This window comes from Peromyscus californicus, unplaced genomic scaffold (genome assembly GCF_007827085.1).
Source record: "Peromyscus californicus insignis strain IS unplaced genomic scaffold, ASM782708v3 Scaffold_1__1_contigs__length_55948999, whole genome shotgun sequence".
Lineage (NCBI taxonomy): Eukaryota > Metazoa > Chordata > Mammalia > Rodentia > Cricetidae > Peromyscus > Peromyscus californicus.
Genome location: NW_026294492.1, coordinates 4,290,147 through 4,302,893, shown reverse-complemented (window position 1 = coordinate 4,302,893; position 12,747 = coordinate 4,290,147). Strand labels below are relative to the sequence as shown.

At 46.2% G+C, this 12,747-nt stretch overlaps 1 protein-coding gene across 5 annotated transcripts in view; it reads right to left on the bottom strand.

Annotated features, from left to right (window-relative positions):
• The window catches only part of Rnf144a (ring finger protein 144A), a 124,096-nt gene that overhangs the window by 99,058 nt on the left and 12,291 nt on the right, over positions 1–12,747 (bottom strand). The window contains exons 1-2 of one of the 5 annotated variants that reach the window (XM_052745777.1): positions 4,606–4,765; positions 3,846–4,118 (exon numbers count right to left, since the gene is read on the bottom strand). The exons of 3 other annotated variants lie outside the window; for them this stretch is intronic. The gene's annotated coding sequence lies outside the window, so the exon portion shown is untranslated. Of the gene's footprint in view, positions 1–3,845; positions 4,119–4,605; positions 4,766–12,747 lie in introns of those variants that run through there. One more of the 5 variants, XM_052745778.1, reaches the window with a different exon arrangement.

Sequence of the window (12,747 nt, the reverse complement as noted above, 5' to 3'; positions counted from 1 at the left end):
CAAACAGTGTTTCTCACTTAACAAAACTTCACACAGGGTCTCTCACTTAACCAAAGTTCACCACTTGACCAAGGCTGGTGGGTAACAAGCCTGGTGGTTCTTCTGTCTCTATCCCCCGGTGCTAGGGTTGCAAGAGCCATGCCTGGGTTTTCACATGTGTCCTGAGGGGTTGTACTTGGGTCCTCGGCAAGCACTTTACTCACTGAGCCATTTCCCCCAACCTGAAGGTCAATCTTGAACACACTATGCTAAGCAAAGGACACTGGGCACAGGAGCCCTTCATTATATGCAACCACTCATGGGTCAGATGTCCCAACATGAAAATCAATGGAAAGAGAAAGACAACGCCTGGTTTTCTGAGACGCACTGCATGGTCCTGGGTTACTGGAGACTACCGAAAGCATTCTGGAATCAGGTCATGGTGACAGTCACAAGACCATCTGCAAACATACTCAAAACCCCTGCATGGGGACTCTAAGACAATGAGTTTTATGCTATGGACAGCAGGAATGGAAAACTATTAGCTTAAAAGGGGAGGGAAGGAAGAGGGGAAGAAAAGAGGGAGAGTAGGGTAAGCACAAGCCCTTGGAAGAAGCCAGGAGTATAGGGTAAGAGTGCACCAGAATGTCTAAAACTTTTGCTTTTCTTCAAGTATGGCTTTGCTCACCAGGACTACAACACTCCTGAAGGAACTGTGTTTGTTTTGATGGGTTTACGGTCATGGAGCACAAACCATCAGTGGCCATTTCCTGCTCCAGTATGAAAAGGTTTCCTGGTCCATTCAGTGAGGGCTTTGAGAGCAGCCATGTACGGGGGGGGGGGGGGGGGGGGGGGGGGGGGGCATCCTAGTAGACAGACCTATGTCTCTTTGGTGTATCCCTCTCTCTTCCCTTACACTAGAACATCAGGCTTTTCCCATACAGCATGCAAATGCTAATGTCTCTTTTAACACTCATGAGCAGATTGCTCACGCCCAAGGCCTTGAACACTCTATTTCTCCAGCAGAGCCCTAACCCCCTACTCCTAAGCCTCTCACCTGCAGGCAACTGGCCTTGAATGGCTTCAGTATGCCAATTCCAGAAAATGCCACTGCTAGGCTACTGGTCTATTCTCTGCCTTCACTTGGCAATAACTTCTGACTCTTCAGACAAAAGACAACACATTCCTTCTAGAGATGTACCTTGCTGCTGGTGTTCCCACATAGGAAGAGCCTAGAAATAGCATTGCGACCGCCAGCAGGAAAGAGGCATTCTGCTCAGACAGCACACTGGTGACTGGAGCCTTTCTGAGCTGCATCAAGAAGAGCTTTGCTAAGGCCATCCAGCTGCAAAACTACCCAGGCGCAGCGCTAGGAGCCCTGTGTCCCTGATCTTCAAACCTCTCAGGCTACAAAGCCCACTGGCTCCCTCATTCCCAAAGCTCATGGCCACAAAGCCTGTTTGCATCTACCCTGGAAAATGGGCACAAATAAGACATGGAAGTACAAGGGATATCGATCGGGGAGAAGGAGACCAGTGGGAATGGGATGAAACAAGAGAGGGAAATGGGGTGAATATGATCAAAATACATTATATACACACACGTGTGAAAATGCCACAAGGAGCCCTGTTACTATGTATAATTAACATATGCTAATGAGGCGCATAGAATGCATGTATTATGTGCAGATGCCTTCTATAGGTGTGAGTCATTTGCATTTTAAATGTATTTTGTTATTTATGGACAGGTATGTGTGTGTGTACATGTGCCTGTGCCTGTGCCTGCAGGTAACTACAGAGAGTAGAATGAGGAATCAGATTCCCCAGGGCTAGAGTGACAGGCAGTTGTTGAGCTGCCCAGTGTTGGTGCTAAGAACAAAACTCTGGTCCCCTGCAAGAGCAGTAATAGTTACTAACTATTGAACCACCTCCCCAGCCCCTCATTTGCATTTTTAGAGCTCAGTTGTCCGAAGACACTATTAATGGTGGTAAATGGTAAAGGTGTCTTAAGCTATCTCTCATTGGCTTACTGATTTAGGGAAGAGAATACATAAAGAGCAATAAAGTGTGATCTTTTTTTAAAGTGCCGGTGTCTCTTCCTTGGCTATCTGTCATGCATGCTCTACCATACAGTCCCCAGGCAAGGACTGTGACTCCAGAGTATCCAGAACCTCTCACCCAGCAACATGAGCCAGTGATGAGACCTGTGGGTGCTCAGCCCTCTCCATGTGCATCCAATGAGCCCTGCCAGTTTCCATAACCCTTCTGCGGATACCAGCAGTGGACACGTTGGTTGTACCCTCTGTCTCACAACGGTACTTGGACTCCGGCGGAGAGACAGGCAGGTATGACTGGAGTAGTGATGGGCAAGGAGTCTTTGATCTTAAGAATCTTACTTACAAGGGGGCTGGAGAGATGGCTCAGCGGTTAAGAGTACTGGCCGCTCTTCTAGAGGTCCTGAGTTCAATTCCCAGCAACCGCATGGTGGCTCACACAACCATCTATAATAGGATCAGATGCCCTCTTCTGTCATACAAGAATATATGCATGTAGAGCACTCATATACATAAACACATAAATAAATAAACCTTTAAAAAAAAGAATTCTACACAACATGGACCCCCAAGTCTTCCCATAACCCTTCTAGAAATTAACAAAATTCACTTCTTTTAGTCCCAGTGAGCAAATATAATAAATTATGGAGTGAAACTTTTCATTTCCTAGCAGGCAATCCCAATAGCGTCTAATTAATTCATGTCTTCGAACATGGATGCCACCACAAATATAAAAGCCCCCAAAGGCCAAGCTTATGCAGAAAACATGAAGAAATGATCTCACTGATTCCTTTCACCAGGTATATGCACATCTCTATATAAAAGGGTTATGTGTGATCATGCCTTATTAAATAAAGGCAGTCACTAAAATAACCAGGCTTGTGAGAAGAATACAAAGTTGGAATCATCACTTGGCACCTTTCCCAGCACATCCAACCATAGCTCTGGAGCTGCATGTGCCCCAGGATAGCCATGCCAGCTTAATACAAAACCATACTTATTCACTACAAACATTATGAGACTTTTTTTTTTCCAATTTTATTTTGTAATTTGATTGCACAAATGTAAACTCTGTAGATGACAATCTGTTGGCCCGTGGAATGGTGGGACAGGCCTGCTAAACCTTCTCAGTGTCCGTGCCCAGGCATACCTATCCACACACATACACAAGCACACCCACGTGCATGCTTGTGAGTTGTAAGTGACAGAGTAAGGTAAAGCCTTGCACGGGAAGGGTGCTGTTTCTTAGACCGGTCTCTCACAGTCCCTGAAGAGCGCTAACAGATTGACTGAAATGAGGAAGCAGGGTGTAAAGGCAGCTGAGAAGGAACCAGCTCAGCAAGGCTTGTGTGCAGGACTCAGGGGAGCCCTAGCAGCTGTGGCCAGAGGAGTCAAAGCCAGATGTGCTCTGAAGTGAGTTTCCGGAGCAACTGACGGTAGAGAAAGGGGAGGGGAGGTCAGGATGCAGCGGGAGGAGGGAGGGAAGTGAGGAAAAGGAGGAGAAAGAGTAGAGTGAGGGGGAGAGGAGGGGAGGGAAGAAGAGCGGGGGAGGAAGAGAAAAGGCCAGAGATGCTCCCAGGTTTTCAGTGTGAGCCGTGGAGCACCTGGCTGTGAGTGGCAGAGCACTTCTCACGCCGTGTGTACACCTGTGAGGCTCTAGGCAGGTGGCAAGCAATGGGTCCCTGGGCTGCTCTGGGCCAGCCAGAAGAACTCTAGGTGTCAGGAGACTGCCAAGAGTCATCCGAGCATGGGCACCGGAGGAAAGGACAATAGACGTGTGCGGATGTGCCTCACCCCTCTAATGACAACTCACAGGGACACACAGCATAGGGTGTCAGTAGCAATCAATGCGGCCAAAGCGACGCCCAGCGTCCTTTAGGAAGTCGGGAGACAGGACCACACCAGGGAACCCTCACACAGGAGGAGTGATGAAGTGTGATGTCTCAGCCCTGGGAGTCGTTGCAGGAGCAAACACTGGGAGACGTAAGTGAGGATAACAGGCTGATTCAGTGACAGGATGCCATCCCCATGAGTAAGAAAGAGCTGGCCCTTCATGTGCTGGTCTGGAAAGATGTCCAAGACACACCTGGAAATAAAAAGGGAACATGCAAAACACGTGCATAATATTACATCTGTGAGCAGGACTGAAGACATACCGTTCTTCTAGAGGACGCCAGATAAAAAGAGAAAGGGCGTCAGTGGTCAATTTAATCCAAAAGGGAACTGACTCCACAGTTTGCTCCTCTTTGGAACTTTTAGTCTCTGCCTGTACAACCTTAGATTTTCAGAGATTAACAATCTTCAGCACAGTAAACTTTACCCACTTCTTATTTTTTCCTTTGTCTGACAAAGGATCACATACACCATGTATAACATACCACAAACTGAGTTAAAGCCCTACAGGAAGGGCCTCATTCCCTTGCATTCCCAGCCCCACAGAGGAACAGGGCTTTCTTTCTCTTCTTTTCGCTGTCTACCCCCATCTACACACACACACACACACACACACACACACACACACACACACACACACACTCTCACACTCAGTATATTGACATTCAGCCTCTGCTCACCTGCTTGTGGCTACCACTACAAGAGGAAAGACCTGTGACTCCTTGCACAGACACACAACAGAAAGGACCCAAAGGACCCGGCTGCTTCTCCCCAGGTCTTTCCATTCCCAAGCCCAGGACTATCTTCTAGTGGCTGTTCATCCTGAAAGTCAGGATTTCACAACTCTCGGCAGGGAGGTTCTCACAGCGGCTGCAGGCCGAGGTTTCCACATGTGTGAGCTTCTAGCCTTCAATATGAATGGGGGTCTTGTCTGGCTTCAATAAAGCACCTCTCTGTTTGTATGCATACTATACTGAGAGTCTTGTCCACTGGGAAGCTACCCAGTGCGCCACAGCAATCCCTTTCGAGTTGTCTTGAAGGGACCTATTTAACACTTGCCCTTCTCTGGGGTACATTAAGCAACTGAAGCATTTCTCAAGGCAGCCCTGAAGCACTCTCATTGGCTCAGTGGATACCAATTAATTGAGGGTTAGTTGTTTTGGGGTTTTTGTTGTTGTTGTTATTTGTTTTTAATTCTCTTCCTGAAAAGAAAGGCCTCTGGTTATCTGACCATCACTCCTAACTCAAAGAAATCACTCATAAAGCAAAAACAACAACAACAACAACAAAAAAAAAAACCTGATTCTCAAGCTTCAAGACGCTCACAAAGAACCAATTGATTTACCCGACTGGATGCCGAAGCAGGCACAAAATAAGAATCTTGTTGCCGTCGGGACGCTACACTAGAAAAAAAAAGCTAATTTATTTAGAGATGTGCGACAATAAAACACTCTGTGACTTTAGAGGACTCAGGAAGCAGTTCCCTGGGCGACGTGTCTTTAAGAAGAACGAGGTGGGTTTGTGTTTGCTGAGCAGGGGGAAAATTTCTCCAAAGAGCAAGATAAATTATTTTTCTATCTAAAACATATGTGTGCTGGAAGAGATGGGGGCCCTAACAAGGAGAAGACTGCCATGCAGGCGTGGATGGTTCTGTATCCAAACACCAAAGGCCTGGACAGGAGGGAGAAGTGCCTTGTATCGATCATGTGATTCTGTACTGTCCGGCATGTGCATTTTCAATGTATTACATTCGTGTTATTCACATAACGTAAGATTGTGCTTTTAGAGTTTACAAGTCAGTGTGGCTGGTTATCTCACAGGATCATATAGCTACACCATCATCTACATGACCTCAAAATAAGACCTCAGGGCCAGTGAGAGGGTACAGCCAACATGAATACGTGCATATCCAGTAAATGAATAGATAAAGAAAATTTTAATCTAAAATAAAACCCCTTAGATCTCTCACACAGTAAGTCAGTCATCTTCTGGTATGCACCCATGGTCTTGCGTCTTTCTGTAAAGTTCATACAAATAGAATCTAACCTTTGAAGTCTGGCTCCTTTTGTAGTTCCTGTTTGAAAGCTAAAAAATTGAAATGACCTCTTTCTAGGGAAAGTTCCATCAAAGCCATGCGTTACATTTCTCCAAGCCTATCTGTGTGTCTAAATCAGCTATATCTAATCCCACAGATGACAGAAGATGAAACTCTGCATGCAAAGAGCATGCAGATGGTAACTACCCACTTATCAGAGCAAAACGCGCTGGGTCAACAGAGCCTTTTAAACATCTCACCAATGTAAAAGGACCCAGAGCTATTCTGAAGTGATAACATTAGGCTCAAAGCCAGAAGAACAAGGGCCTCTCTAAAGGTGCTTACAGGTTAGGTCAATTCTCAAAATCCCCAAACAGCCCAGCCTCTCACAACAGTTCTCTGAGCCTTGTGTGACAAGAGCCCTCTCCATCATCACAGCCAGGGACTGCAGGACACTGTGGCGGGACACTACCTTGACACAATCGGGGCAGAAACCAAAGACACCGGCTTCCTTGTGTGGAAACCTAAAGGGTCACAACTCCCATCGCCACAGGCAGAAGCCAGGCAAGTCGCGAAACAGAGACTTCTTACAACAATCAGAAAATAAGCCCTGCATAGAGAAGTGAAATCAGAGCCACGGCTACAGCCCATCACAGGGGCAGGAGCTAGGAAAGATGGATACTCTGTTACTAGGGCCATTTTCTACACAATCTGGTGACATAATGCTTTCAGAGACCGCGTTATGTTTATAAATACAGACTTCAAACTTTAGGGCAATCACTGAATTTTTTTTTTAAGTATAATGATGGGCTATTAATAGTGGTAGCCTGGCAATCCCATATATATTCAAGCAGGAGAGTCAGAAAAACGAAAAAGGAAAAAGACAATACATTGAAAATAGCCATCCACGAGGTATTATAGCTGCCAGGCAACCATATCAAAAATCACTTTAAACACGAGTGGTCTTTAAAAAAAAAAAAAACAGTTAAAAGATGCAGACACCACAGGACCGCCAGACTCGGGCAAAGGGCTGCTGTGGTTGCCTGCATACTACCAAGCCAATCAACACTCCAGCATGGGTGAAGGGTTCATCAGCCCCTACCCTAGCTGAGGAGATAATGATGGCTTCTGAGGAATGGGGAGTTTGTTTGCTTTAAAGGTGTCACCCCTGGTAGGTCCACTCTGCTCCCATGGATGGCCTCACACACAGGAGTAAATGGGCAGCACAAAGTAGACTCGGTGGGTTATTAAATTAAAAAAAAAATAGAGGGCACCAAGTGAGGAGAGGATAAAGGGCACGGATAAACCCAGGAGGAATTAAGGGGAGGAATGGGAGAAATGAATATAATCAAAATACACTGTATACATTTATGAAATTCTCAGATTATTGAAGATACTAAAATATGAGTACAAGAGTAAAAAAAAGAAGACAATCGCGCATTGCATAATTTATAAGAAACTCACTGAAAAGCTGCAGAAGCAGATTCAATGTAAAGGGCTGGAGAAACACGCACCGTGCTAAAGCTGATCAAAAGAAAACAGAAGGACCAAGAGTTTAAAACAAGACCTATCAGGCTGCAGAACATAAAGAGGCAAAGTCTACCAGAAGACATAAAAACATGTACGCACTCAACAACAGAGTGCCAAAACACATAAGGCAAAGCTGATAAAACAGCAGAGGAGAAGCCGCCATTAAATAGAGATTTAACACCATCCATGGGAAATGGACAAGTTCAGCACGCAAAACAAAAACAAAAACAAAACAAAAACAACAAAACAAAACAAAAAAAAACCCAGAACAGAGGAAGATGATCTGAACAACACCAACAATCAACTTGATCTGGTTGATCTATAACCTCCCATCTGAACTCTACGGCTCCCATGAAACATCCTAGGCCATAAGCGACACATAAATATAAAAACAAACAAATAAAAGAACCACAGAAATCATACCAAGTTTCGTGCTCCTGCTTTGAAACCCAAAGGACACCCAGGAAAGCGCCAGCCTGGAGATGTTTAGGCTACCCTAGACACTGTGAGAAACAATCAGTGTATGGACAAAAAAGAAGAGAAAAAGAGAGAAAAAAAATCAGACATGTGCGCATGCACACACACATATCATTTGTGTGGGCTACAGACGTTACTGCAATCTTAACACACACACACACACACACACACACACACACACACACACACACACATCATTCATGGGTTACAGATGTTACTACATTCTTAGCACAAAACAATGTTCAAAACAGAAAAAAAAAAGGAGAGAACGGGGTGTTATTCATTTAGATATTTCTACCTTTAGCTGAAAACTAAAGACAACAATTAGTGGTTTCTAACTTCTACTATTTGTTTGTTCATTTTATGCAGTGCAGGGCTTGGGGCCCAGGGCCCATAGACCTCTCGTCAAGCACTCTACACAACCTCCAGGCCCACGCTCTCCCCACTGTTTACATGGTATGGTCTCATGCTTTCCCACCAAGAGGCACCTTGGATTCCCCTTTTGGACTGTCCTTTAATGTCTCCCTTTACATTTTCAGAGGCATGATGTCTGCAGTCCTCAAAGGAGCCCCATGAACAGAGTAAACCTGGTACCATTCTCACCATATAGATGAGCAAACTGGAGACATTTGGGGAAGTCAAAGGCCTCCGCATAAGTCCCGCTGGGGCCGAGGGCTTGGGCAAGACCCTTCTTCTCTGACCTCATCTTGTCTCATCTTGCACAATCCCTGACCACAGCTGCCACACTGGGAGGTGCCATGCATGCTGACTCTGCAGGCTGCCGCCTCCCTTCTGAGGTTCACCAACACAGGCAGATCTGCAGGGGCCTGACCCACACGGGAGCCAACGGACAGCCCTTCCGAAACAGTGCTGATGTTCGCATTGCTGTTCGGTTTAATAACAGCGGGGCTCCTTCCTTCCTGGTTTATTACTCATTTTTCTCTAAGCCACCACAGCAAAACGCCTACCCTAGACCTCTGGCTCATCTGCTGAAATGCGTGTCGTGTGTGAAGTAATACCATATGTGTGTTGGGGTGAGCCTTCATTTACATTTAAAAGTTTTTTTGGTAGAGGGCTGGCAGGCTGGCTCAGTGGGCAAAGGCATCTGCGCCAAGACCGATGACCTGAGTTGAATCCCCAGAAATCACATGGCAGAAGGCGAGAACTTCCTGCAAATCCTCTGACCTCCACAGGCGTGCTCTGGCATGACTGTACACACACACACACACACACACACACACACACACACACACACACACACACGGATGCATGCACGCATGCACATATACACACCCATACATACACATATACATACAAAGTAAAGTATAATTTACAATTTGTTTAACACTTTACACTAAAATAATACATTTCGCTCTGAAATGAAACACAGCCATCACTCGGGATCAAGCCAGTGACGGCTCCAGCTTCTGCCTCCCAGACACCAAAACCTACAGATGCCCCAGTCCTTATGTAAACTGTCAGTCTCCGCCGAGGCAGGAGAGTAAAGCAGGAAGATGATGGGGGAAGAGGGTGAGAAAGACCTCCAGCTGGCCTGGCTGACCTCCAGCTGACGGCATCAGCAAAACATCAGAAATGCCCAGGAAGCCCAAATTACCCACAGAGAGAACTTACACTTTCCTAGGACACCCTTCAGGGACAGTCAGCAAAGTGTGCTTACACAGGACCCAGGCAGTGTCGACCTTGAGTTCCTACTCTTCGTCATGAATCCAAACGATGTCCATTCATCTACCTTACAACCCCATTTCCAAATGAATATCCTTGAACATCTCCTCTTCCTGTCAAGTGGCCCTTCTGGGCCAAGGGGGAGAAGGGGCCTTAGCAACCGTTAGAGATGTAACTGGAGAGTGACCCTGGTGCGCTTCTCTCTTCTGTGACACACACCGTGATCAACGTGAGGAGGAACGGGTTTATTTGGCTCGCGTACTTCCAGTTCACAGTCCATCAGTGAGGGCAGGAACTCGGGGCAGGCACTGAAGCAGAGCCCATGGAGGGGTGCTGCTTACTGGCTTGCTCCCCATGGTTTGCTCAGCCTGATTTCTGATACAAGCCCAGATCACCTGCACAGGAGGAGGCTATCCACAGTAGACCGGGTCCTCCCACATCACTCATTCATCAAGAAAATGCCCCAGACTTGCTGACACACCAAACTGATGGAGGCAATTCCTCCACTGATGTTCCCTCTTCCCAGAGGACTCTAACTTGTGTCAAGGTGAGAAAAAAAACATGACCAGCACCAGAGCCAACAGAATCCTATATACACCCACTGTCAAGAAACCTATAGAGAAGCCTACCTTCCTCCTCCTGGTGTGCATTCAAATCAACTGTCTTTCTAAAAACCTCTGCTTGAGAGCTACCTTTAAGATGTCAGTTGGTAAATTCCCAGTCCTGCTTCATCCTGGTGCACCATGGAACGCTTTTCCTTGATCTATGAAGCCAGGAATCCTGGTTTTGCCTACATGGGGGGGTTCCCTAAGGGAAGAAAACTTCCCCAGGGTCCTGCAGAGAGAAAGAGCAAGGGCTGTGTTTGTGTCCCCCATCACTGATGACAGAACCTACACCCACACCCCCACATAGCTCACACCCTCTCTGCTTTACCCTTTACATGCTGCCTCACACAGTGTGAACCTCTGCAATCATATCAAGAGCAAAATCAAGGCAGGAAAAGGTCCTACCTACCCTGAGTGTTTTCATTTTCAGTCCATGGTTGGCTGAACCCAAGCGAGGATACAGGGAGCCAAATACAAAACCACAGTAGAAAAAAAAAAGTCAGGAACCAGAAAAAAACAAAAAACCCTGTTCCTTGTGAGTTATGAGTCTTTCCCTTAGCATGATTTTCCATGTTGATAAACCAAACCGTATTTTACACAAAATCCTGTCTCACAATCATTTTTGCTGCATAAGCTAACCCTTTTCCCAGGGCCACAATCTCCAAAAAAAAATCTTATCTAATTAGTGAATGATGTTTATTTAGCCATATTTAGATGTTTTCCATTTGGGGCTATTACATTTAAAAACGAAAATGAAAACATTAAGCACTTGTGAATAAATCATTTATTTCTCTCCACATTTAGCATGGTTTTCTGGGGCTGGCTAGATGGCAAAGAAAAATAATACATCCTCCCTTAATAGAGCCCTTCCCCAAGCTCAAGCCAAGAGATTTATTTCTCTGACTGAGTCAACATGATACATTTCACCTTCTCAGAGCACAGCTAGTTCATCTAAAAAAAAAAAAAAAGATAAGTTCCTTTAAGCTAATTCCTTTAAAAAAAACAAAAACAAAAACAAACTCTAAGTACTAATGATTTCACCTTTACCAAGAAAACCTTTATCTTATCTCCCAAGGTCTTTACTGTGGCTGCCCACAGTTACACTGTAACTATACCCCATTTCTGCATAAACAGAACCGGGTAGAAAGCAAACAACACATGGAGAGATTCAAATCTAATCAAATCAACACCCGCTAGGACTGTGTGACCCTTAAGTGACTTTTCTTATTTGCTCATCAGGAGTTGGATTATACCTGTGCATGGCTTTGAAAATCACCAACACATACCTTCAAGCAAGAGGTTTTTTTTGTTTGTTTTTTTTAATACAGTGTCTCATGAGTTCAGGCTGCCTAGAACCCACTATGGAGCAGAGGAGGAGCTTGGATTCTTCATCCTCCTCCTCCACCTCCTAAGTGCTGAGATTACAGCTGTGTGCAAAGCTAGGGATTGAGCCACAGAGGGAATGCACAGGCAAGCGCTGGACCGTCTGAGCCCCACCCTTAGCCCCTCACCTGTGATCTTCATGGATTCTCTTCCTTTTCCTCCAACCTGCCCTTTCTTTTTGGTTTCTGAGACAGGGCCATGCAATGCAGCCCAAGCTGGCCTAGAGTTCACTCTGGAGCTAGTCTGGACTCACTGTTATCCTCCTGTCTCAGGCTCCCATGTATTAGGAAGATAGTCATACATCACTAGGCTCAACCTAGAGTTCAGGGAAAAGTTCAGCACACTGAAGTGTGGTTTACAAGGTCCTATGATGGAAATGTTTAAGTGTGCCTGACACCTGCTTCTGTCCCAGGAGCCCATCGGCTGCTCTGTTACCCAAATATCTGAGCTGTTCCCCAATGCCTGGGAAGACAGATCCAAACAGTGTTCAGAGCAGGGATGTGCCAGACCCTCTCCCCACCCCCTGCCGCCCCAGCTCTGGCCTGAACATTGAGCAGCACTTCATTTCAGGGTAATCTGTCTCACTGTACTGGGCTTCAGTCCCATGCACGCTCTATTTTGTTGATACAATAAAACATATGCGTCCCGGGTCTGTCTCTCTGTACTTCAGAACTAATACGTTTATTTTCAGGCTCTGAAAATAACCCATTTGGCAAAGGTCTCTGCTGATCTAGGGAACAGAGGGATGGTGATTTCCTTCCCATTTGTCCTTACCATGCCAGAGCCACCTGGGGAAGCAAGCCATGAGGCCCTGACTCCTGCTGGAAACACACCACACACACACACACACACACACACACACACACACACACACACACACACGGCCACTGCACAGGACAGGAAGTGGGAGAGCCAGGAGTTTTACATCAGAGCCAGATGCAAAGTGAGAAAAGACCAAGGCCGGTGAGGGGGATTGAGGGGTGAGGGGGAGGAGGGGTCCTCCAGGAGGCCCAGGGTACAGTGCACACGCCAGACAAAGCCCTGAGCTTCAGAGACGTGAATAAGATATGGGCCAGCTATGAAAGCGCACACAGCGACGCCGAGAAAAA